The 27412-nt window shown below is 40.0% G+C and overlaps 1 protein-coding gene and 1 pseudogene across 20 annotated transcripts in view; one reads left to right on the top strand and one right to left on the bottom strand.

Annotated features, from left to right (window-relative positions):
* The window catches only part of Trpm3 (transient receptor potential cation channel, subfamily M, member 3), an 857614-nt gene that overhangs the window by 750652 nt on the left and 79550 nt on the right, over positions 1-27412 (bottom strand). The window lies entirely within an intron of this gene.
* Positions 9141-9238, top strand: Gm22506 (annotated as a pseudogene).

The following is a 27412-nucleotide window of genomic DNA, read 5'->3' as shown; positions in this document are numbered from 1 at the left end:
TTTGCAAATTGTATCTTGTATCTTGGGTATTCTAAATTTCTGAGCTAATATCCACTTATTAGTGAGTACATATCATGTGAGCTCTTTTGTGATTGGGTTACCTCACTCAGGATGATACCCTCCAGGCATTCATTTGCCTAGGAATTTCATAAAGTCATTTTTTTTAATATCTGAGTAGTACTCCATTGTGTAAATGTACCACATTTTCTGTATCCATTCCTCTGTTGAGGGACATCTGGGTTATTTCCAGCTTCTGGCTATTATAAATAAGGCTGCTATGAACATAGTGGAGCATGTGTCCTTCTTACCAGTTGGAACATCTTCTGGATATATGCCCAGGAGAGGTATTGCAGGATCCTCTGGTAGTACTATGTCCAATTTTCTGAGGGGCCACCAGACTGATTTCCAGAGTGACAACACCCTCTTCTAATAACCCTTTATAGGAGTAGATAGATACAGACCAATAGACAGACAGACACAGACACACACATACACACACACACATGCACATATGCACACATACACACTTTCGTTCATTCTTAGAAAAAAATCATTAATAGTCTTGCTAAAATCAAGAAGAAGGCAGTTAAGCCTAATATACTTTAAACTCTTACACTAACATTGAACTGCAGGTGTGAACTAATGTAATTAGATATGAAAAAAGAAATAAAAGTATGTTTTCAAACTCTGAATATATATCCAAAAATGCCTAGTGAATCAATGGTAAACTATGAAAATAAAAAAGTATTAGTCAATTATCAAACCCTATATGTGAAAATAAATATCCTTTATATAATAAATAAATTATAAGAGTAGTATATAAGAGAAAACTTGATTCAAATGACAATAAACATACTCAGAAATTAATATATACAATTAACTTACAAATACTCATGAAATGAAATGATTTTTCATTCAGAAAACTTTAAAATATATACATTAGGATAAAGCTATATCAGGCTCCGAACAGGACTACTCTTAAGGTGCATTTCTTAGTTGATTACATGGACTTCAGTTGAATCACCACATGAGCTTTCTACATGTGCATTTTATGAACATCTTAAATTTCACACAATGTATTCCATACAATGTGTAAAGCTACTTTTTTTTTTACAATTTCCCTTACGTTTATTTTAGAAAATGTTACACTTATTTTTATAGCTTGTTTTTTTTTTCATTTTATTTGTAATTCGTTTTTTACACTCCATAGTCCATTTCCAGCCCATCCCCATCCACCCTCCAACTGCTCCACATCCCACACCTCCTCCCCACTCCACCCCATCTCCATGTGGATGCCCCCACCCTCTACCCTACCTGACCTCGAAACTCCCTAGGGCCTCCAGTCTCTTGAGGGTTAGGTGCTTCACCTCTGAATGAACACAGACCTGGAAGTCCTCTACTGTATATGTGTTGGGGGCCTCATATCAGCTGGTGTGTGCTGTCTGTTTGGTGGTTCAGTGTTTCAAAGATCTTGGGTGTCTGCTGGTCCTCTTACAGAATCACCCTTCTCCTCAGCTTCTTTCAGCCTTCCCTAATTCAACTACAGGGGTAGGCTGCTTCTGTCCATTGGTTGGGCACAAATAACTACATCTGACTTTTTCAGCTGCTTGTTGGGTCTTTTGGAGGGCAGATATGCTAGATTCCCTTTTTGTGAGCCCTTCATAGCCTCAGTAATAGTGTCAGGCCTTGGGACCTCCCCTTGAGCTGGATCCCACTTTGGGCCCTGTTACTGGACCTTCTTTTCCTCAGGTTCCTCTCCATTTCCATCCTTTTAATTCTTTCAGACAGAAACAATTATGGCTCAGAGGTGTGACTGTGGGATGGCAACACCACCCCTCACTTGATGTCCTGTCTTCCTGCTGGAGGGGGGGGGGTCTATAAGTTCCCTCTCCCTACTGTGGGCATTTCATCAAGGGTCCCTCCCTATGACTCCTGGGAGTCTCTCACCTCCCAGGTCTCTAGTGTATTCTGGGGGGTCCCCCCAACCTCCTATTCCTGAGGTTGCCTGCTTACATTCTTTCTGCTGGTCCTCTGAGCTTCAGTCCTTTTCCCTCATCCAATACCAGATCAGCTTCCCCTCTATCCCCCACTCACCCCTCCACTTTCCTTCCCAAGTCCCTCACTCCCTCCCGACTTGTGATTGCATTCTTTTCTCTCCCAAGTGGGACTGAGGCATCCTCACTTGGGCACTTCAGCTTGTTGACCTTTTTGAGTTCTGTGGACTGTGTCCTGAGCACTCTGTACTTTTTTTTTTTTTGGCTAATACATACCATGCATGCTTTTTTGGGTCTGAGTTACCTCACTCAGGATGATATTTTCTAGTTCCACCCATTTGCCTGAAAAACTCAGGATACTCTCATTCTTAATAGCTGAGTAGTATTCCATTCTGTAAATGAACCACATTTTCTGTATCCATTCTTCTGTCGTGGGACATCTAGGTTGTTTTCAGCTTCTAGCTATCACAAATAAGGCCGATTTGAACTGATATAGCTTTCGCCTCAGAGTCTGACAAATACAGAGGCAGATGCTTGCAGCCAACCATTGGACTGAGCTCAGGGTCCCCATTGGAGGAGTTAAAGAAAGGATTGAAGGAGTTGAAGGGGTTTGCAACCCCATAGGAAGAACAACAATATCAACCAACCAGACCCTCCAGAGCTCCCAGGGACTAAACCACCAACCAAGGATTACACATGGAGGGACCCATGGCTCCAGCTGCATATTCAGCAGAGCTTGGCCTTGTTGGGCATCAGTGGAAGGAGAAGCCCTTTGTACTGTGAAGGCTTGATGCCCCATAGAAGGGGAATGCAAGGGTAGGGAGACAGGTATGGGTTGGTGGGTGGGGGAATACCCTCATAGAAGCAGGGGGTAGGAGGAAATGAAAATTAAAAAATATACAATAAAAAACATGAAGAAAAAAAGATATACATTAGGAGTAGCTTGAGTTAAATATTTTTGTAATTGTTTCTAAACCTTAAATATTGAAATCTCAGATTTCTCAAAATAAATTGTTGGCTTAATGTGATAACCAGAAAAATGTTGTTTTCCAAAGATAAGTGAACATATAACTATATTCAAATGATAAACTATATATGTATGTATATATGTTCACTATATATATTGTATATATATATATATATATATATATATATATATATATATATATATTCACTTTATAAGCAGCAAAAAGAGCTCTAGGGAAAATATAGCTCTCTGTGTATTGAAATATGATACAATGTCTCCTTTAACCTAAGGCAGTGTGGGTGCTGGTGTGTGACTACACAGAGGAGGCAGAATAAGGAGGCTCAAAATAGAGCCAACAACTTCTGGGAATGTAGCACATGATCAAGGTGACATCTCCAACCGCTAGGGCCAAGATATACTCTTAAGTACTGTTTGAATAATTGTTCAGCCATCTGGAAAATGATAATAATAGATCTATTCTTCATGCAATATACTAGAATAAACTCAAAGTGCATGAAAAATGAATTTAAAAATGAAACTGTCCAAAGCATAGAGGGGGCATGGGTGAATCATCCATGTATCAGGTGCTGCTTTCCAGATTTGATGCAAAAATCCATATTCTAGAAAATTATCTATTATAACTTGGCTAAGGGCATGTAAGATGCTTTATATGGCAAAATTAAGAAATTAAAATAATTAAAATAGCACGTGCAGACTAAGAGCAAATCTTACCTTTCATAAAGAAAATACACTGAGTATATAAAAAAATACTTAGCCAGGTGTGGTGGCGCATGCCTTTAATCCCAGCACTTGGGAGGCAGAGGCAGGTGGATTTCTGAGTTCGAGGCCAGCCTGGTCTACAAAGTGAGTTCCAGGACAGCTAGGGCTACACAGTGAAACCCTGCCTCAAAAAACAAAAAACAAAACAAAACAAAACAAAAAAACCCTTTAATGTAAAAGCCATCCAAAATGTTCACCTTCTATCTCCATTAGTTGGGGGGGGGGGCAGAATAATCATGTCATTGAACATTGTTTTGCAAAGAGGTAGGGGCAAATTGCAGCTCTGCAATGTGAAGACAAGATGGTAAGGGCAGTTTGGAGGCACTTTGGCCGTTTGGCCATTTCTCATACACCTATGATGTAAGGCAGCAACCTCTGAGTTCCCCCTAAGAAAAACTATAATGCATGTTCACACAAGTAGGCTTATTAATATTTTAATGCCAGACAAACCATGGTAGATTCATATATTTAAATATCACTCAACAATACAACAAGCTGTTGATTCACATAGTAACACAGGTGAACTGACCATCTGCTAGAATAACACAAAATCAAAACGCTAAAATACGTATTTCCAACCAAGGACGGGTATCTTTGAGAATGGTGTTTTGCCTAAACATGGAAAAGCTGCAGAGGCAAGGAATTGCACACAACAATCTTTCAGCTGATAGATTGGTTCCTCTTAAGAATTTGGTTCAGTGTTTCTGAAACTGTATGTGTGATAGGTAATGCGTAAATACATTGTAGTTAAAGGAAACATGCTCACCACTGACTGAGAAAAAATTCCTAGTAAAGAAATGATAAAAGCTATAATAAACCTAGAAGTTCTCACCTGGGCCAAAGGCACCAGTATGGACTATTATTATATATACTACAGTGAGAATTTTGATTTCTATGAAAACATAGAAGACTATGATAATGTATTTTCTTTTTAATCACAGGTATGGTATATAGGGCTACTTCAGGTTGTCCACTGCAGCTGACCATGACCTGCCTCTTACTCTGTGGGAGTGTGATTCCTCAACATCAGATACTTTCTGGAAGAGTGTGACATTTGGAATTCTGGGGTCTTATCAGAGTATATATAAATGCTGGAGCTCTGAGAGGCGGGGTTGTTGTTGTTGTTGGGTTGTGATCGGTTGCTGGTTGCTGTTGATTGCAGTTTGTTAAGCAGTCACGAGGAAAGAAAAAATAACGAGAAGAAATCAGATATCTTGGCAGTGAAGATCAAACTTGCCCTCAAGAGTGGACGCCCCTAACTTCAGCAGGAAGTAGTCTAACAATAATGTCATCCCCTCACTCCTCTATCCTTTTTTCTTTTCTAACCACTGTTAAGGAGTTGAGAGGGTAGAAAAAGAACAAAGAAAGGTGGAAGACAAAAAGAACCCATAGGCTACAATATACATTTATATATGGGTGTGAGGCATTTGTTCATATATATACCTAAATGTCTTTTTCTTATCAAAAATGACCAAAATCAGTAATGACACAGGGAATAAACACCCTTAGTAAGCAGACCTTTCACTGAAGGAGAGGAGCAGCTCTGTATTAGAGAAAGTTGTCTATGGTAATACAGAGAAGTCATAAATGAGTGTAGCAACGCTACAGGTATAATTGCTATAGGCAAGAGCCACAGAATGGCTGCACTACACGACAGGCAGATAAAGTAGAAAATGACCATTTGCATAGTTCTCAATGCATCTTTCACCACACATTCCCTTGTTTTAAAGCAACAGTAACTTCAAGGAAGCCTGTCAGATGTGCCTTTATTGAAAATTATAATTATAAATAATATGACATTATCACCATGTTCCCCTTATATGATACCGAAGAGAACACACCATTGCTATGGTAGGTTTTTATGACTCGAAACCTTAATCTGGTCACTAGAAAACATCAAACAAGTAGTACACTTCTAATTATGCAGATGATGAAGACAAGGAAAGATGTTAACCTACCAAAGGCTGAAGAAGAGGAGACACTGTGACCAAATGATCTCAAAAGATGCTAGTGAATATTTGGGTAAAATATTGTTTAGTTTCAAGATGTACCAATGCTAAATTTCTTAGACTCACATCTTAAATCGGCATAAAAATTATCAAAACTAAGTGGAAGGAAAGGAAAATGATCTATGAGAACATTTTACTTTAGTCAATGAGAATACTTTTGTATCACTTCCTTATTAAATAAACAAAATTAACATCGTAAACCAAGTCAAAGTTTGAGAAAATATTTTAAAGTTACTCATATGTGAATATCTAATATAAATATTAAAGGGAGGAAGGCACAGAAGACTCTTATGTGATTGACATGAAATGAATATACCCTTTTAAATAGTTTCATAAGAAAATTCATAAAGATAAAAGGTTAGTATAAATTCATATTCAGTCTCAACCCACTAAAGAAAAACATTCAATTAAAACTATTTCCTGTAACAATGAGCACACTCAATAATCAGAAGACTTTTCAAGACATTTACTTTTAGAATGAACCAAAGAACCAGGGATCTCGGGAGGAACAGATGAGCATTGCAGAGATAGAGGAAGTTTAAGATGAGCTTGACTTACAGCCAGTGTACACACTGAGCATATATGGAACAATCCAAAAGTCAAATAAAAGAACACAATTTACTATAAAGCACCCAGTAAACAGGAACCTATTGTTCTAAGCTAACCAGATAGACAATAGTTGGTAGACAGAAGGATAGGATAAATGATAGCCTGGTAGACAGAGTGAGGAGACCTCTAAAACATCCAATGAACCAATGAATATGGTAGTGTAGGAAATCAAGCACTTTCATGTAGGTAGAATGTTATTGCCCACTGTGTAGAGCTTATCCTTGTATTCAAATGATGAATTTTGTACCCTCATGTCTGTTTGAAAAACATTGCTCCCCGATTATTCCCTGATTGGTCAATAAAGAAGCTAATCAGCCAATGATTCACACACACCACACACACACACACACACACACACACACACACACACACACACACACAGAGAGAGAGAGAGAGAGAGAGAGAGAGAGAGAGAGAGAGAGAGAGAGAAGGAAACACTGAGAAAACAGCTCTAGCAGAGAAAGCCATAAAATGCAAATATGTCCAGGATTTTGGCTAGGAGGTAGACAATTTTAGAAGATTAAATAGTGTAATATGGCTCAGTTGTTGTGCCCTTAAAGCTTGTTAAATAAATGAAATTCTCCACTCTCAATTATTTAGGAGCTAGCTGGGTTAAGAGAAAAATAGAAACAATTATAAAAGGAATTGCACGTTTAAACTATCCATGGTATAAGAAATGTCAATAAATATTAAATCTAGCAGGGAAAACATGGTGAAAATAGGATAGTTGATTGGCCTTATATTTTTTACAAGGTGCCAAAAAATTACAAGATTTGAAATCAGTGTCTATAATATTGGAGAAATATGAAAGTTGTGCTCTAAAACCTTCAGAAGAAAACTGTAGTACCACATCAGTGAACCGCCAGACTTTTCAACTGGATTCAAAACACACTAACTTGAAATTTAAAACGATACTTTATTGAATTTGTGTATTTATTGGAAGAGTAAATGCAGAATGGGAAGCAAATATTCACAATAAATATGTTTAACAAATGGATTTAACCAGAATACACACACACACACACACACACACACACACACACACACACACATATATATTCAAGTTTTAAAATGGCAAAAGAATTGAGTAGACAAAACACAAGAGAAATGTGAATTTTTAATAGCAACGCAAAATATGCTTAAGTTTATTAATCACCAGGGAATAGAAAATTAAAATTCCAGTTACATCATGTACTTCCAGGAATGCAAGCTGAAGAGAGTTGGCAAGAGTGTGAAGAAACTAGAGTGTTATATACTTAGCACAGTTTTCTTAAAATGTTTATTAAAAGACTTAGAAACCCAAAATTGCTCAGTGGGAAAAGGTACTTGCCACCAAGCATAGTGACCTGAATTTGATCCCCCAAGCCCATATGGTAGGAAGCCATATGGTAGTAAAGAATCCACACCTACAGGTTGTCCTAATACACACACACACACACACACACAAACACACACACACACACACACACACAGAAGAGAGAGATGAATAAAATGTAATAAGAAATTTAAAGATAGTAATTGCACTATTAAGTGTATTTTCCAAAAAATGTGAAATATATATCATTTTAAAGAGTTAGACAAAAAGAACCTTGAACATGGAAATAATGTCTACCACTAGATGTATCAACAGATCACATTCATATATTCATACATAACAGTACTATTTACTCCTCTGTTGAGAGGCATCTGGGTTCTTTCCAGCTTCTGGCTATTATAAATAAGGCTGCTATGAACATAGTGGAGCATGTGTCCTTCTTACCAGTTGGGCCCTTCAACAGAGGAATGGATACAGAAAATGTGGTACATCTACACAATGGAGTACTACTCAGCTATTAAAAAGAATGAATTTATGAAATTCCTAGGCAAATGGATGGACCTGGAGGGCATCATCCTGAGTGAGGTAACACATTCAAAAAGGAACTCACACAATATGTACTCACTGATAAGTGGATATTAGCCCAAAACCTAGGATACCCAAGATATAAGATACAATTTCCTAAACACATGAAACTCAAGAAAAATGAAGACTGAAGTGTGGACACTATGCCCCTCCTTAGAAGTGGGAACAAAACACCCATGGAAGGAGTTACAGAGACAAAGTTTGGAGCTGAGATGAAAGGATGGACCATGTAGAGACTGCCATATCCAGGGATCCACCCCATAATCAGCATCCAAACGCTGACACCATTGCATACACTAGCAAGATTTTATCGAAAGGACCCAGATGTAGCTGTCTCTTGTGAGACTATGCCGGGGCCTAGCAAACACAGAAGTGGATGCTCACAGTCAGCTAATGGATGGATCACAGGGCTCCCAATGGAGGAGCTAGAGAAAGTACCCAAGGAGCTAAAGGGATCTGCAACCCTATAGGTGGAACAACATTATGAACTAACCAGTACCCCGGAGCTCTTGACTCTAGCTGCATATGTATCAAAAGATGGCCTAGTCGGCCATCACTGGAAAGAGAGGCCCATTGGACACGCAAACTTTATATGCCCCAGTACAGGGGAACGCCAGGGCCAAAAAGGGGGAGTGGGTGGGTAGGGGAGTGGGGGTGCGTGGGTATGGGGGACTTTTGGTATAGCATTGGAAATGTAAATGAGCTAAATACCTAATAAAAAATGGGAAAAAAAAACAGTACTATTTACCACTTACAAGGAATAAGCTCTTATCACATAAAGCAAGAGTGAACCTCCCAAATACCAAGTGGCATAATTAAAATCTGTTCATTTAATTACTGTGCATGTAATTAAATGTGCATTTAAGAAAACAAAACCGCTCAGTGCCACATATGAGTCTGTAGGTGGCAGAAAGGAGAGGGGCTCTGTCCCCTCAATGTTCTGACCTACGAACACCTGAATGATTAGTAGCCTAATAGTCCCTGAAAAACAAAACAAAACAAAACAAAACAAAACAAAACAAAACAAAACACCAAGCTGGAGCTGATGACCAGTCTGGTTCCAGGGGGCTCAGACAGGGAGGTGGCCTGAGATGACCACCAGTTGGGTGACATGCAGGCTCAATGGGAGGGGCAGATCATGGCTGAGATGACCCTTCCTAGGGACATAATGTACAAGCAGGACATAGAATATGTGCACTATGAAGAGAGGCAGAAGTTGAGACCCGTGGGTAGTGAGGAACTGCCTGATGTGAGTAGCTGGTGATGCCACCTGGGACCATGGTGGGGTCTTGGCCTAAGCTGCCATCAGGGTCCAGGTCTGGATCCATGGCCCTGCAGCAGCAGGAGTCTTTTACCACCAAAGGGCTGTGGAGAACTTACCCTACCTCTCACCTGGGCATCGTGAGAGAACTGGGCCTGCAGGCATGAGAGCTGGAGAAGCTGACTCCCCCACTAGCCAGCTGTAGTACTTGGAGAGCAAGCTCTCACATGTTACTCCTGAGGGGAGAAGCATGGGAGATCTGGCCCTCTTTTCCCCTCACCCTTTTCATCAGCACCTGTGGAAGGCAGGAGACCTGGCCCTGTGGTCATGATGACAGGAGAGCTGCTCCCTGCTCCTCGCCAGCTGCAACACTCCAGGGAGCAGGCCTTGAACCTCTCCTGAATAGCACAGTAGAGCTGAGCCTGGTGGACTGGGGCACAAGTGAGCCATCGGAGCCATCGCTGAGGGTGTGAGTATGGGTAGGCCAGCCCTGCCTTTTGTCTGCTGGGAAGTGATTTGAACAAGGGAGAGATGCCTTTATCTACCCCCCCCCCACTTGTCCCTTGACATCTATGGCAAGCAAGAAAGCTGGCTCTAGGGTCATGAGAATGGAAGAACTGGCCATGTTCCTCACCAGCTGCAACAATAGGGAGAACAAGTGCTGCACTTCACCTGGACAGCAGGATAGAGTTGGCCCTGATTGCAGGGATTGCTGGTGAGCTAGCCCTGAGGGCTGTAGAGCAAGGGAGCCAGCATTCTGACATTCTGACCTTTCTGACATTCTGACCAGCTCAGACCTCTCACAGCCAGATCCAGGGCTTTGAACTGGCCAACCCAACATCTATGAATTGCTAGAATGCATAAAGGGGCTGATCCTACAGATGCAAAGCTACAGGATCTTCATGATAAAGGGTAACAACAGGATGTCTGAGAGGAGTCTCAGTGAGGTTCCAGGATCAAGAGAGTAGGAGAAGTCAGAGACCTTGTACCAGACCAAGAAGTCATTACAATGAATATTTTCAAGCAAAGTAGTTTGAACAACCATATACTGTGGGACACACTGTGACACATTATAGCTTCAACAATGAGATTTTTTCTCTGTTGGTGGGGAGGTTGCAAGGATAGAGGGTGAGGAGGAAGGGACGGGGACATGAGTGGGATTGGGATGCATGGTGTGAAATTCTTAAAGAGCCGTAAAAGTTAAGAAACCAAAACAGTACAATTTTGGGTCTTCCTATTAGGTCCAATTTTATTTTAGATAGATGTATAGACCTATAGATAGATAACATTTTGTATCTGTGTATCTCCTGATCTATAAGCCTTCAGCAATAACTAAACAAGTGCTTAATAACGGTTTGGTTTCCCCACATATTCAGGAGTATATTTTAAGAATGTAAATAGAATGGACAAATATAAGGTTTGACATGAGAGCTAATTAATCTCTACTAGCTTCACAGTAAATCCAACACTATGTATAAACAAGAAGCTCAAACTCTTCAAATAATTCAATGCTAATATTGGTTGTTAAAGACTAAAAAACATATTACTAGGTAAAACATACTAAGAAGTGTCTTCATGAAGCACATCAATGACCATCATAGTGTGAGAACTCGATGGGTGCAGTAGTGTCACACAAACTATGGCAGCAACCAACCAGGAAGAAGGAGGATGACAGTGGAAGAAAGAGAAGGAGGAAGAAAGAGAAAGAAAGAAAGGATGGATGGATGGATGGATGGATGGATGGATGGATGGATGAAAGACTATTGAAGGATATTTGATCACATTATGAACCCCAGGATTGTGTTATTTCCTGAAAAATATCTATTTCTAGTTGTGGTGTGGCTCAATGCTTAGCACACACCTTTAGTCCCTCTGGCTGGACTTAGTACACACCTTTAATACCAAACAACCAAGGTAAAGTTAGTTTATAGAAGGAAGCAACTATGTTTGAAAGTGATGTCTAATTGAGTGGCAGACAAAGTGATGAATGAGATAAAGATTTGCCAGAATAGGATATGCCCAACTCTCAGGAGAAGAGAGAGGAAAGGGGAGCTACTTAACAAAGCAGTTCAGGCAGAGAGAAAAAGGAGAGGAAGTAGCTTTACCAAGACAGTTTTACAGGGACAGGTTGCAGAGAGGGAACAAGCTAGATACAGGTGAAGACAGAATGAGCCAGAGCACGAGGAGCCAGAAGGTTAGAACGGATTGCCAAAGTTAGTGTGAGAACAACCAGAGCAATTGGGAAACTGAGAGAAGCTAGATTGACTCTTTCAGCTTGGAGAGGGGTTTGAGCCCCAACAGCTGAGTTGCACCAGCCAACCAGAATTCAGAAAAACTAGAAAGGGTGAGCTTATTCAGCAGCAAGTATCACAGGCTAAAAATATTCTAGGCCTAGATTAGATTGTATGGAAGCTAGAAGCTTTCAGGACTAGGGCTGGTTAACAGATGGAGGTAGCAAACCCTGGAAAAAAAACAATTAGTAGGTAAATAAAAGTTACTTTTATAAGAAATGAAGAGAAAGTAAGGAAACAGACAGACAGACAGACAGACAGACAGAAAGAAAGAAAGAGAGAGAGAGAGGGAGGAGGGAGGGAGGGAAGAGGACAGAGAGAGAGAGAGAGAGAGAGAGAGAGAGAGAACAAAGAACACTTGCTTTCTGAAAAGGTAAGAAGTGATAGCACTGAGCCAATGAAATCGGAGAAGACTGAGATAAAAAGAGTGGCTTCAAAACACATAATACAGGTAATGCCAGGGCCAAGAAGTGGGAGTGGGTGGGTAGGGGAGTGGGGTGGGGGGAGGGTATGAGGGACTTTTGGGATAGCATTGGAAATGTAAATGATGAAAATACCTAATAATTTTTTTTTTAAAGACAAATAATAGTAGAAGATCTAAACTTGACAATGAGAGGACCCAGGCATCTCTGCCCTGGATTTTAAATGCAACATAAAAAGGTGGCCTCCAGCAGTGAACAGATGGGACCAAAGAGGCATACCCACATAGGCACAAGAGTGCACACACGCACGGGCACACACACACACACACACACACACACACACACACACACACACGGAGTGATGTGCAGAAAGGATGAGAGAGGCATGGGGATGTCTTTCTGCTTTAGAGGACTGATGGTTCTGATGGGCTTCTGTAAAGATATGGACTAAAACTCTGGGTATGAACGGTGAGAATATAAGATTTGGGCGGGGGGGGGGGGATAGGGAACTTTCAGGATAGCATTTGAAATGTAAATAAAGAAAATATCTAATAAAAAATAATATTAAAAAAAAAGATTTTTTTTTCCATCACTTGGAATGGACATGTGGCCAAACCACGGGTGAACTCTATCAAAGCAAGACATATTAAATAGATGATTTTGAAGCCAGGAAATAGAATAGTATATTACATCAAGCTGATATTACTCTACTTTCAGAAATGGTGCAGTCCATGGAAAAATAAAAGAACTCCGAAGTGAGAAACAATGGTGCTGAGTACTTAGTAAATCTATAAAAGTGTGGGTGGGGCTTGGAGGATTATAGTCGTCCAATGAGCACACACACCGCTTCTCAGCAGACAGTACTGATGTGCTCCTACACCCTCTTTACCATGTCAGCCACAGAAAGGCAGTCATCTTTGGACAGTAAGTTGCCTGGCCACTCATGTGTATATTCTAAGAGGATTAAGTGTGACAAAGGCAGACATGCCTAATGGAGGGACAAATCACATATTTCTATAATATACTTTGATCATTAATGTCCTATAAGCATCTGCATTATTGCTTTGTGTGTGATTTCTGCCTAAATACGAAGATCTTCGGACTCTCTCTCTCTCTTTCTCTCTCTCTCTCTCTTACTTGACTTACCTTTGCCGAAATGCACTATTTCATGTATGGAGAGAACTGTTTTATAGGTATACTGTACTTAAATAGTCTTAAATCCTAAAATATATTTTAAATCAACAACTTAAAATTTTACCCACTCAACAACAACAACAACAACAACAACAACAACAACAACAAAAAGTCTAATCTATAACCACAACTTGATATTGAGAAGAAAACTATCTGATGAAAATAAAATAAAATGTTAGATTTTTTTTAATAGGTAATGCTTAAAGATCATGTTATAATTGCTCATTTCTCTGGAAATTGAAAAGGCAAATGAGATTTCTTGAATAGAGCAAACGCATACCTGTTTCCCAAGGCATGCTCTGTTGCCCTTTGGAAATGGTCTGAATAAATGACCCCTGGAACCTTCAGGGCACAGTTTCTTTTTCTAGAAAAGGACCAAGTGATATAGAGAAATAAACCCAAAGAAAGCAGTTGCTGGCTATGATTACTGAAGGAAATGAATAGTTTAAGAAGATTTAAGATAATTTAAAATATTTATCCCATAAAAGATAAATTACCTTTAAAATTTTGCTCTGATAGTAAGGGTTTAAAATTTATATGTGCACATTTTAATGAACACTGATATCAATGCCAACAAATATTACAGATTATTCGGATATGTCATAGAAAATATTATGTAGGGTAGTTATGTCATTGCCACATCCTACTAACAGCTCCGCTGTCTGCTAGAAAAAGAAATACCTTTCATGTTAATGTTTTTTTCTAATGTAGTATTTTAAATGAGCAACATTATGTTGTTTTCCTACATTATAGCTAGCTGTTGTTGTTGACCTAAGTAATTTCTTCCAGGTGTAATTCATTTCAGTCTATAAATCCTTAAAGAAACCATTGTCTTTCTCATGTATATAGGGACACTATGTTGAAAATTCTACAGTTCAGATAGCCACTCAGACCCGCTGTTTGATAGCTGCCATTTCTGAAAACTATTATGATTTTTGACAGGATGATCAGGGTATCCTATTTTCAGAATGGCCACTAGGTAAAGTGGAGAATAGTTAAGCCAGCCAAAGAAATCAAAAAACAGTTAACATATTCAACACTGAAATCTCACCTTCTGGGAACTTAATATTACACACTTCTGAAAAATACAGCATTTCTTAGCGTCCTGTTCCAATAATCCTTCAAATTAGAAAGAGAGTTCCATGCAAATCCAGAAAGACATCACCCTCCAGGGTTGAGACGGCTCTAAAATTACCTTCCTAATGTTCAAGGATCCAATCTCACAACAGTATTTCAACTGAGGAAGATTATAAACCTCTGCCTTCAATTGTTAAAGCCTTGAGTTCCTCCAAAGGCTCAACAGATGTAGAGGTTCTGTACCAGACAGAGATGGAATGTCTGCCCCCAAAATACAACACCGATACACATTTTTAGAGGCTTCACCAATCCTGAGCAACTAAGAATCAACAATTTATGATCCAGAAAAATCAGGAGAAAAATTACACGATGGTGGTGTCAGCCTCACATTTACTAAACAAAACTTTCCTTTAGCAGAGACTAACTTTACATAGCACATTTTGACTTTGTGAATTTGCCCCCAAACAAACGAATATTAACATACATTAAAAATTAGTTTTTTTCATAGGTTCATTTAAACATATGATTACAACCAGGCACTTAAGTGTCTTTTCTTTGGATAAGTGTAGGAGTGTTTGTAGGGAGCCTGTACAATGGTGTCTCTCCCTCTGACAGTTCCTACATTGCTGGGTAACCAGGATCCCCTGGATTCCCCAAGAGGAAACGCTGTATATTTCTGCTCCTGTGTTTGTCTCTGACAGGACATAGGGAAGTAACAGCATGGATATGAGCGTCTTCATCACAGCCCAAGTGGACTTCAAAATCAAATTGCATAAACTCAAGGGATTTGCATCTACCAACACTAGGATGGTCTACTCCCACCAACAGATGGCATATTTTTAACTGTCTACATATGATTTGTCCCATAAGGAAAAATTGTCATGAAACATATCTACAAATGAGTCAGAAAATTGCTGATACAATATATGGCAACTCACAATTTACAACATGTCAATTCTGTTCAATGCATTCCAGGCCATTTTTGGTACCAGGATTGTGGGTACTGATAAAGAAATTACTCTTCCAAAAGTTCTTCTGTGGCACCAATTCCAAGCCTTTCAGGACTAAGGTCAGGCTGTCCTCAATCCATCCATGGCCCAGTGGCACTACTGATACTAGAGATCTAAAAAACTCTATCATCTGACCTGCTACCCAGTTCACTACTACTGAACAACTAGTGGAGTTCACCTCATGTCAATGGCTTTCAATGTGGCCTTGAGTTAACTGTCTTAACTGCACAGCACAAATGAAATCCACGGTCTGCACAATTCCACCCATGAAAGCCCATCAAGCTGACCTTGTCCAGTGTTGTTTGCACTAATTTCTAAATTCTATTCTTTTGAATTTAATTAATTTGGTACATTTTGGATTTTTGTCATCTTCCTTCCATGAACTAAGCAACTCTATCATCTAACTTCAGATAATTTACAAGCTTTACGACACCATTCCAAATTTAATAAGCATTATCTGTGGTCAGAAGGAAAGATGCCTTCTACTAAAGGACATTCAAAACATCAGTGGTAGCTGGAAGCTATATGGGGAATGGATATTTACTCTGGTGATGAAGCTACAACGATGATGATCTCCATGCTCACAATGAAGGTATCTCTAAGCATCCTGGAAGTCAGGAACTACAGAAAACAAAGGACTTGTTTTAATTCAGAATTCATGACTGAAAAGGCCAAGACATGATGTGATTGCATATCCTTTCCTTATAAAAAGCTATCCTTTTAAAGGAGGACCTGCTTAAAAAAAGCTAGTGTGAAGACATTTTTTTCTTGTAGACAGCAACCAATGTATCTGGTTAAATACACTGAGTATTTAATAGAACTCAGTAGAGTTAGTGCACACAGGATTACGATAGAGTTATTCCAAGAAGCAACATGTTCTCCATTTAAAAGAGAGCTTATAGTTCAGGTTGTCAGTTCTCATGTTGAAACAGAACTCGTATGAGTAAATTTAGGAGGGTGTTATAATTGGTATATGCACTATTTAGGAGTGGCACTATTAGAAGGTGTAGCCTTGTTGGAGTAGGTGTGTCACTGTGCGAGTAGGCTTTGAAACCCTCCTCCTAGCTTCCTGGAAGTCAGTCTTCCAATAGCAGCCTTCAGATGAAGATGTAGAACTCTCAGCTCTGCCTGTACCATGCCTGCCTGGATGCTGCCATGCTCCCACCTTGATGATAATGGACTGAACCTCTGAACCTGTTATCCAGCCCTAATTAAATGTTGTCCTTATAAGAATTGCCTTGGTCATTGCAGTACAATCCTAAGACAGTGGGTCATGACCCCTGTGGAGGTAGAATGACCCTTTCATGGGTGTTGTATATCAGATATCCTGCATATCAGATATTTACATTACAGTTCATAAAAGTAGCAAAATTACAGTTTATGAAGTAGCAATAAAAATAAATTTATGGCTGGTGGTCAATACAACATGAGGTGCTGTATTAATGGGACACGGCACCAGGAAGGTGAAGAAACACTGGTATAGAGCTATCACTGAGACAAGTGAAAATGGTGGCTCTCTCCTTCTATTCCTTGTAGGGTTATTCTCTGACTTTAAAAAGCTGTGATGTTACCCCTGCCTTGGACCTATGCAGTTGATGTGAAGTACCTTAGAGATGGCATGCTGATGCTGGGCTGCTAGGACATTCCTGGTGCATGTGTGAAAGAAGACATACATATAAGTGAGGATTACTACCCCTGGTTGATTGACTATCAGAGCCCACTGAGCATCAAGTATCACCTCAAAATATATTCTCCTTCAAAATACATTCTCTTTTCAGCAAGGCACCAGACCCTCATCGGAGCACTTTAGCATCTCCAAACACATAAACCCTGGCTAACCTGTAGCTTCCAGACTGCTTCCAGAATAACTAGCCTCTATCAATATCTATGCCCAAATGCACACGGCATCAGAAGCGCGCTTGACTGTCATCCTTTTCTAGATCTAACCACGTTTTTTTCCCTAGCTCCCTCCTAACATTACCAAGAACTTCCAGTTTATTAGTCCTTAGAATCACTTGTCTCCCGGTGTGTCTCCAAGGGTGAAAGCCAGTCAAAACTCAGGGTTCACAAGTCTGTCATCTCTCTAATTTGCTAATAATAATAATATTCAGGCCTCTACCCCACAAGTAAAAATCAGAATCTCAACCACTGCTTAATCAGTCAGATGAACTTTGACCCATAGTAAAAGGTCTGGTCTTATGCTCTCACCAATTTCTCTACTCAACAGCCTCCTTCTTCTTCACCTTGTCTCTTCACTTTCTGGATTACATCTTAATGCTCCCTACTTTTGTCTGCTGGCAATCTATCCTTGACCACCACTGCACTTCTTTTTTTTTTCTTTTCTTTTATTGTATACTTTCTTTATTTACATTTCAAATGTTATGTCCTTTCCCTGTTTCCCCTCCAGAAACCCCCTATCCTATCCTATCCCCCCTCCCCCTGCTTCTATGAGGGTGCTCTTCAATTGGTGGTCTATTCCCTGGGAGCTCTGAGGAATCTGGTTGGTTGATATTGTTGTTCCTCCTATGGGGCTACAAACCCCTTCAGCTCCTTCAGTCCTTTCTCTACCTCCTCCATTGGGGAACCTGTGCTCAGTCCAATGGTTGGCTTTGAGCATCTGCCTCTGTATTTGTCAGGCTCTGGCAGAGCCTCCCACAAGACAGCTATATCAGGCTCCTGTCAGTAAGCAGTTTTTGGCATCCACAATAGTGTCTGGGTTTGGTAACTGTATATGGGATGGATCACCAGGTGGGGCAGTCTCTGGATGGCCTTTCCTTCAGTCTCTGCTCCACAGTTTGCCTCCATATTTTCTCATATGTGTACTTTGTTTCCCTTTAGAAGGATGGAAGTATTCATCCACACTTTGTTCTTCGTTCTTGTTGAGCTTTATGTGGTCTGTGAATTGTATCTAGGATATTCTGAGCTTTTGGCTAATATTCACTTATCACTGAGTACATACCATGTGTGTTCTTTTGTGACTGGGTTGGCTCACTCAGGATGATATTTTCTCGTTTCATCCATTTCTTATATGGTTTACAGTGCCTCTTAACTCTGTAGTCCCTCGACTGCATAGAACACACAGAGAAGACAGGACTCAGGCTTCTCTTGCTCAGTGAAATCTTTAATGTCTGTGATTGTGTGACACTGACAACGTGCACAGTAACTGTTAGCTCAATGAATGAACACATCAATTTGATTATTATTATACCACAAAAATATGTGTTGCTTTTGTTATGATGCCCTGTACCCAGTTCTAAGATATTTGTTTCTAAACACTTGACGAATTCTAAAACAAAGATGAGAGGACATGTTTAATTTTAAAGATGAATAGCTAATGTTAATGACAAAGCTTGGCCTTCTGTCCAATCCCTGTCCCAGTTTCCCTGAATCCTATTGTCTCTTATATCAGGGATCTTCTGGGTTCTCTGAGATCTCCACTGTTCGTGCTGTGCCTTGTCTATAACTGTCCTTTTATTTCCATGTGCTTCAGCCTCTTCACATGTGGAAAATCTTTTCACTTTTAGCTGATATTTGAGATGGTGGCACATGTAAGGTCCCATCAACAATGTCCCTGGCTCTCCCAAACACTCAGCCACATACATTTGTCTAATGTTTTGCCATTTTGATGTAAGGATTCTGTAAGAGCAGTAAGCCCTCTTAAAGGCTGAGGCATCTCTACACCACCCACCAAAACAGAAGAATTTTTGACAGCAATTTTATTTCAAATAATATAGAAGATTAACTAAAAATATAGCTTGCTAATTTTAAATTTACCCCTTTTTTATGATCACAGCAATGATATTCCCAGTGCTCTATAATATATAAATATTGAGCCAACCCTGGCCTCAAGGTATCTCACCGTAGTCACGTCTGAGAATCCCTGGCACAATCAGTACTAGGAGGACACTTGTAAACCATGCAAAAACGTTCTAGTTAGGTTAGCTCGGTTGCTATGCTGGCTCCTGTGGGTACAATCTCCCACCCTAATATTGCCACAGGTCATAGAAAGAAGTAGATTCCCCAAAGCATTGAGATCATCAAAATCCTTATAGCTTTTTCCAAATAGCACCTATGTTATTTAAATATCATTAGCAAGCCAAACTAAGTAATTTATAGCCCTTATCTTTCCCATGTCTTTGTTTACCGAGATCTAACTTTTCTTATCCTCTAAGAAAAGTTCAAAAAAGGAATGTGACACTTTTTACAATTCAAAAAGAATGTAGAACTCACTGGCATCTCCCTCTGTGTCTTTTCCTTTTAGCCCAGCTTCACTTCAGTGGCTCTGCTGTTGGTTGAATTTTGTTTCCCAAAGCAATATGACCAACTGCCAATAAAGGATCGCTGCAACTCTTAAAAGAATGATAGGCAGCTATTGTGGCTAACTCCTGTAATCACAGCACTTGGGAGGCTTACAAAGGAAGACAGTTATAAGTTCCAAGGCAGCCAGGCCTAACAAAGAGAGATTATACCTCGGGGGAAAAATGGTAAAAATAAGGTGACATAAACCAAAACAATGCCAATGAAGCCACACATTAATTTCCTTTAAAAAAAAATGTGGCAAATATGGACACTGGCCGCCACAAAGAACAGCATTATAGACAAAGGCAGACATTGGAATGACATTTCCATAAGAAAAAGACGGCTACAGGTTATCATAAAATACCTGAAATGGGGATGAAAGTAGGAACAAATGTTCACTCAGACATCCAAAGACTTTAACCTACCAACACCTAGATGTCATATGTACAGCCACCATCCGTGAAATGACTATTTCTGTTGCTTTGTGTTTCCTAGTTTGTGGCCATTTGCCATGGTAGCCCCAGGGAACTGATGTGACCTTCTTCTAAGATAGTCTATTGGGGCCAAGTGAATATTGCCTCAACTCCCCGCCCGCCCTTCCCCCCCACCCCCTCCCCCACCGCAAATTATGCATATGTGCAAGCAAAAGCAACTAGTTGCACATAGGAGATCCTCTAAAATATCCCTCCCTCTGGCTGGGGTCTCTAACATTCTACAATGAACACAATTACATAGTGTGAGCTGGACCAAAGCTTTGCCATTAGAAGTCACTGATAGACACATTTATATTTGTAAAGCATAGACTGGTTTTTCTATGGGGCTATATAACTCTTTTATTCCAAAAATAATCTAAAAAACAGGAAAACAAAAAGCATGCCTTAAAAGCATAAAATGTTTTAAGGGAGAACTAAAACTTTCATTATCATCCATATTAAATGGCCTGTCACACTTATGAAACCCTGAGCCCACCCGGGAAATCCAGTTGGCAGCTGATTGGCAGCTGATGACTCATTAGCCCTCGCTGTGTTCTCACTCAAAGAATGTCCCTGTATGTGGCATTTCAGGCAACAGCAAGTGATAAAATCAAGGTAAGCAGAGACTGAGCTAACCTTCAAGCTTCTGGAAGCAGCTGTACAGACTACATAGCCTGTAGTCTAAACTGTTATCTCAGATGGGGAAGCAGAGAAATGGGCAAGAGGATAAGTTAGAGTTCAGATCACAGCTCTTTCTCACCTCTATGGACATGATACTTCACTTGGCTAGAACGTAGGTTCACAACCATAAAATATGGGCAATACTTGTAATAGGTTGCTATACAAATTAAACTGGGTGATCTTTGTGAACCCTTGGTTTAGTCTTTGGCATAGGGCACATTCTCAGTCAATACTGACGGTTATTCTTCTGAACAATGTAGCCATGGCTTAGTAGCACACAAAAAAGAGACTCATACTCTTGTCTTAGCATATGTAGCTGTAGCTGTAGCTGTAGCTGTAGATGTAGATGTAGATGATGTAGATGTAGATGTAGATGTAGATGTAGATGTAGATGTAGATGTAGATGTAGATGTAGATGTAGATATGATTCTAAAGCTTTCTTACTACTTTTTGGATCACAGCCCTGAGCCCCAGAGAGGTGAGAAAAAGGTGGGACATACACAATTAGAGTATGTGAATACAGGAAATGATCTCAGAGAATATCTTAGAAATGCAGTAATGACTGGAGAGATCCATGAAGGACAGAATAGTAAGACTAGAGGCATGTGTTTGCAGCTAGCCACATCACTCCATGGCCATTGTCTCAGTGGAATAAAGTTATTTCTGAAAAAAAAAAGAAGAAGCATACATCCCTGACATTTCTGAGCATTGCATGCTTTAATTTTTATTGCAACATCACCACTTCCTGCGAAGTCTGTTACTTTTAAAGAGGCAAGAGGCATTGTATGTAGAAATACAACTTCATGTTATTTCTCATCAAATCGTTGTGGTAAAAGTCTCTAGAGAGCATTTTCATACTCAACACGCCCCATATTTCAAACACAGAGATCTGTAAACTTCACAAGGAATCAGTGTTCATGAATAAGCAGACATGTGATATTGTTTAAAAAAAAAAAAAAAAAGAGCCTCCACAGCAATCCTCTCCCTCGCATACAAAGAGGACTCCTCAGCCCCCTCTCATTTGTCTGGATTTTGTATCCATCCACTTCTATCTGGTCCAGCATCTAATTAACATCACAGTGCATCTGGCAGATGCTTCATTTTTCAGGAACTGAGGACACTGTCTGCAGTCAGGTCACACATCCAAATTAGCTGGTCCTCCCTGCACAAATCACAGTCCCACTCATTCTGTAGTAAGCTCCGCTGGCTCACATTTAAATGATGCTCTTAATCTTTATCCTTCCTTTTCTCTTCTTAAGAATTAGACAGGAAATCCTAGATCCAAATAAGTGCTCAGCTCACAGCTTCTCCATAAGTCTGCCATAAAGGACAATGACTGCCAAAGCAACTGCAGAGCAATATGGAAGATAATGTTCTACTTTGTGAGCAAATTTCTGTCTATTGAAATGGGCTGGTTTGCTCACCCGACTTTTCTGTCCCTGGCCTTAATGGAACTGTGGCCTTGGGGAATAGCAAAAGTGAAGAAGTGAATGGGTAATATAGAAGTAATATTCTTGGCTGTAATTTAAAAGAATGCAGTGTTTCCCCAACAGAACCTCTGTGCCGAGCAAGAGACAGCAGTCATCTTTATCTGCAACAAATTTGATCAGCATAAATTCAAATCTCACTTTCAGCAAAATAGCCTAGAAGTTTATTAGTCACTGTAAGATCAGCTTTCTTTATTTTAAAAACATTATCATTCTTAAAGATGTTTTTGCTGTTGTCAATTTCTTCTTTTCTTTTGTTTCTTTTTCTTTTTTGTTTCTTTTGGCCTTTTCTGTCAATAATGCCCTCATTGGTAGATTTTTTTTTTAATAAGGCACAGTTACCATGTGTTATAGGCACAGTTACCATGAGGATGTGTTCATACAATATGAATCTCAAAATCATGGACTTAGAGTCTGTCCTAGTTAGGTTTCTATTGCTGCAACGAACACCATGACCAAAATGCAACTTCCTTTTCCTCCCAAAATCTCCCAAGAAAGGTTTACTTGGCTTATATTTCCATATTTGTATTCATCAAAGAAAGTCAGGACAGGAACTGAAACAGGGCCAGAACCTGAAATCAAGAGCTGATGCAGAGGCCATGGTGAGGAGCGGCTTACTGGCTTGTTCAACCTGTCTCTTATAGAACACAGAACCACCAGTCCAGGGATGGCACCACCCCTAATGGGCTGGGTCCTTCTCCATTGATCACTAATTAAGAAAATGCAGAAGACTAACAGAGTCAACTAACCTGGACCCCTGGGAGCTCTCAGAGACTGAGCCTCTAACCAAAGAACATACATGGGCTGTTATGAGGCCCCACACACATGTAGCAGATACACAACTCAGTCTCCATGGCCACCTTTTCTGGCCTCAGCGGGAGAAGATGCAATGACTTGATGTGCCAGGGTGGAGGGATATGCAGAGGGGTAAGGAGGTGAAGGGTAAGGAGGATGGAGGGAGGGACTTTAGTTAATGAATTTAAAAAATAAAAGAAAATGCCTTACAGGGCATCTTATGGAGGCATTTTTCTCAATTGAGGTTTTCTCCTGTCCAATTCCTCGAGCTTGTGTCAAATTGACATAAAACTAGCCAGGACAGTCTCTCGATAAGCTGCTGAAGAGAAGTATGCTCAGAGCCAAATCAGATATACGTCAGTGCAGCCATTGCTGGAGCACCAACTAAAGGAAGCCCACCTCACAGACTGGTTTGGATGCAAACTTCAAAATCAAGAGCTGCACAGGAATGTGTTTGCTCAAACCTGCTGTTCTTGTCTTTGGATCTCATATTCCTCCAGTCATGGGATTGAAGGTCTATACAGAGATGCTCTATAATTCACGGGCAAGCCTTTGAAAAGATGCCATTGATGCAAACCCTACACAAAAAGGTTCTAGGAAACAATATAAAACAGGCTCTAGCCAGAGAACCAAGTAAAGCTTTTACACATGAAACAGAAGGAGAAGGGAGACGTCCAAAGCTGAGATGATCATCTCTTACCACCAACTATATGACCATGGCAAATATCCAAAGTGGAGTCTCTCAAATATGTCGTTTTATTTCATTTCTATGTGTTTATGCTAAGAAAGACAATGCCCCAAATAAAACATCTTATGCCATCAAATAAAACACTCAGTGCTATTGATGGGTATTACCACCTACCTTACCACCACCACACACCCAACCAGCATAGGCTTGTGGTTATACACTACAACCTGATGATAAGGCCCTCTTGCTGAACATGTAATATGTGTCATTGAACAATGAGAAGAAGATCTGGTGCCTAAGTATAAGCTTCAACCTGACTGACTAGCATTTATGGTGCTTGAAGGTTCTCTGCACACTACAGAGGGAATACTTAATTATTAGTATCAAGCAACTACAAACTCTGAGACCTCCTACAACAGCTACCTGCCTGCAAGGGGACTGGTGCAATAGTGGTACAGAGGTCATGGGAATAAGCAATGACTGGATTTAAGGTTCACTGCATCAGCTGACATGGCTAAAGTGGATAAGAACCTGAAATCACTTCGATCACGGTCTTAAGGATGAAACCTACAACTACTATTCTGCTATGCGAGCATAGCAATAAAATGGCTCCTAATGACATAATTGCTGTGTCCATCGATCACAGCATTACTCAAGCTTCATTAGAGAAGTTTCTTCTTGCAGTAGATTGGGAATAACACAGAGAACCACAATTGGACAATGTGTAGAGAGTAAGAAACTCTGGATCACTCAGCACCAAATGGGTTTTATCAAACCACTTCCCTCAAGACTCAGGAATCTATGGAAAAGAGTAGATAGAAAGATTGTAGAAGCCAGAGCTGAGAGATGACTCCAAGAAAAGAGCATCTTCCAGATGCAAACAAAACAAAAATCTCAGCACTGAGAAGATGATGCTGTAGTGAGAATTTTAGAATTTTGCTTCCTTTCAAAATCACAGAAATATTATGGGAGTGTGTTTTTCCTTTTGATCTCAGGTGTGGGATACAGGGCTCTTTCAGATTGTCCACAGCAGCTGTCTATGATTTGCCTTGTGCTGTCGCAGCTGCAGATAGTTTTTGTGATTGTGTGATATTTGGAATTCTGTCAACTTTTCAGAGGCTATATGAACTCTAGGACCCTGACAGGCAGGGTGGGTTGTTGATGAACTGTTGGTTGGTTATTATTGGTTACTGTTTGTTAAGTAGCCACGTACAAAGAAAGAACAAGAAGAAACTAGATATCATAATGGCAAAGATCAAACTTGCCCCAAGGAACTCGACACCCCCAATCAGCAGAACGTCTAATGATAATGTCACCCCCATTATTCAGGGACCTCTTTTCTCTCTATCCCTTTTTCCTCTCTTATTTATTGTTCTGGGGTTTAGAGGGCTGAAGAAACAGCTATAGAATGTGGACATAGAGTCCAACCCCTAACCAAGAAGCTTTTTGCAGTTGAAACCTTGTTTGGTCATTAGTGGAGCTTCTTCCAGCAGCAGATGGGAACAGATGCAAAGACCAAAAGCCAGACATTACGTGGAGAAATAGTTTAAATGGGATGTCTTCATCAAATCGCTCCTGTCAGACCTCAGGGAGCCCCAAACAGCAGGAGGCAGAAAGATTGTAAGGGCCAGAGAGGATGGAGGACACCAGGAGAAAAAGGACCTCCAAACAACTAAACAACTAAACAAGCACAGAGAGTGAAGCAGCAAGCACAGGTCCTACAGATCTGGATCAAGTACTTTTGAGGTTTTATATAATCACTTCCAGCTTAGTAATTTTATAGTTGTCATGAGTGTGAGAATGAATGAGTCTCTCTGATTCTTGTGTCTGCCCTTGGAATTCTTTCCCCTGTTGAGTTTCTATGTCCAACTTCAGTATGATAGTTTTGCTTTATTATATTTTGTTTTGTCATGTTTGGTTGTTTAAAGAAAAAAAAAGGCAACTCCAAATGTTCTTGTCACCAAGAAATACCAGAAGTCTGATGTGGTCACTATGTTAGTTACTCTGATTTAATTATACCCTGATAAAATATATACAAATATCCAATATTTACACCTATCACATAAGTATAAATAATTATATGTTCATTAAAAATAAGTAATTGCCGGGCAGTGGTGGCGCATGCCTTTAATCCCAGCACTCGGGAGGCAGAGGCAGGCAGATTTCTGAGTTCGAGGCCAGCCTGGTCTACAGAGTGAGTTCCAGGACAGCCAGGGCTACACAGAGAAACCCTGTCTCAAAAAAACCAAAAAAAAAAAAAAGTAATTTTTAACTTTGGAAACATCTGCTTGTGGGAAAATTTTTTTGACCAGAAGTTATTGAAATATTGACAAAACAATTTTCAAAGTGTCTCAAATTAATATATCTTAAATTATATCTAGTTTAATGTACCATAACATAATTTCAACACATTCAATCATGAAAACTCATGATAAGTCAGTGCTCTATTTACTCTAAACACAAACTAACTTATAGGCACACCATCTCCATGATTTCTTTTTTGAACCTAACAGCTAGTCAGCTAGTGATAACTAATATGGTTAATCTCCCATAGCTCTTATTGTACTCCCTCTTTAAAATTTTATCCTTGTGCTCTTGTTTCCAGCCAAGATCTTAAGACGTTCTTGGAGCTGTACAATCAGCAGAACACTCCGTGATGCTCAGAATAGAGGCTGCTGAGAGAGCCGCACAGGTGGTGTTTCTAGAGTCTCAAGCAATGGTGGGAAAATGGCTTTCTGAATTCAAGCGTCTGCATCTAAGCAAGCATCGCCTCCATTTTCTGCACTAGCAAATGCCTGCAGTGCTCTTCTGGCTTTCTTTCAGAGTTCTTCATGGTAGTCCATTCTTCCTCAGAAGACTTTGCCATTTAGAACCTCTGAGATCTGATTGGACAACACCTTTAACACTCATGTTTAACGCTCACTAAGGAGTGGGTATATGCTGAAGAACGGAGCCTCTGAGAGGAGAAGCAGGCTGCCTCCAGGGGCTACCTGTTTTACCTTTGGAAGTCGAACACCTGAATATTTGGCATAGTCTCTATGGAATCTGTTTCTTAAAACAGCTCTGTGATTTTCACATAGTTGGCTTATCACTGCTTCATTCCTGTTGTATGAATGGTACCCAGAAAAACTTGCATTCCAATGTGCACAATTAAAAATAGGATTCTGCAAATTTTATTCTGATCTCTAATTTTCCCTACCCTGTAAAAGTCTTTCATTTTTAATTACAAATAGTGCTTACATGTATGGGGTTTAAAAACCCATCATTCTCAATTTAGAATCCAGTTTGGTATTATCTTGTCTAAGGTCATATCATCTATACAGTTCAGGTGACAAGGTCCAGAAACAACTGCCCTATGTTGGCCCTAGCCATGTTTGTCACACAAACTCCAGAGATCATTATCACATCAATGATCTTAGCTAATATCCCAATCGTTGACTGCAGAACAAAAAAAAATGATCCTCTAGTCTCCATC

This window comes from Mus musculus, chromosome 19, assembly GCF_000001635.26.
Source record: "Mus musculus strain C57BL/6J chromosome 19, GRCm38.p6 C57BL/6J".
In the NCBI taxonomy this organism is placed as follows: Eukaryota; Metazoa; Chordata; class Mammalia; order Rodentia; family Muridae; genus Mus; species Mus musculus.
The sequence above is the reverse complement of the archived record's forward strand: the minus strand, read 5'-3'. Positions and strand labels throughout refer to the sequence as shown.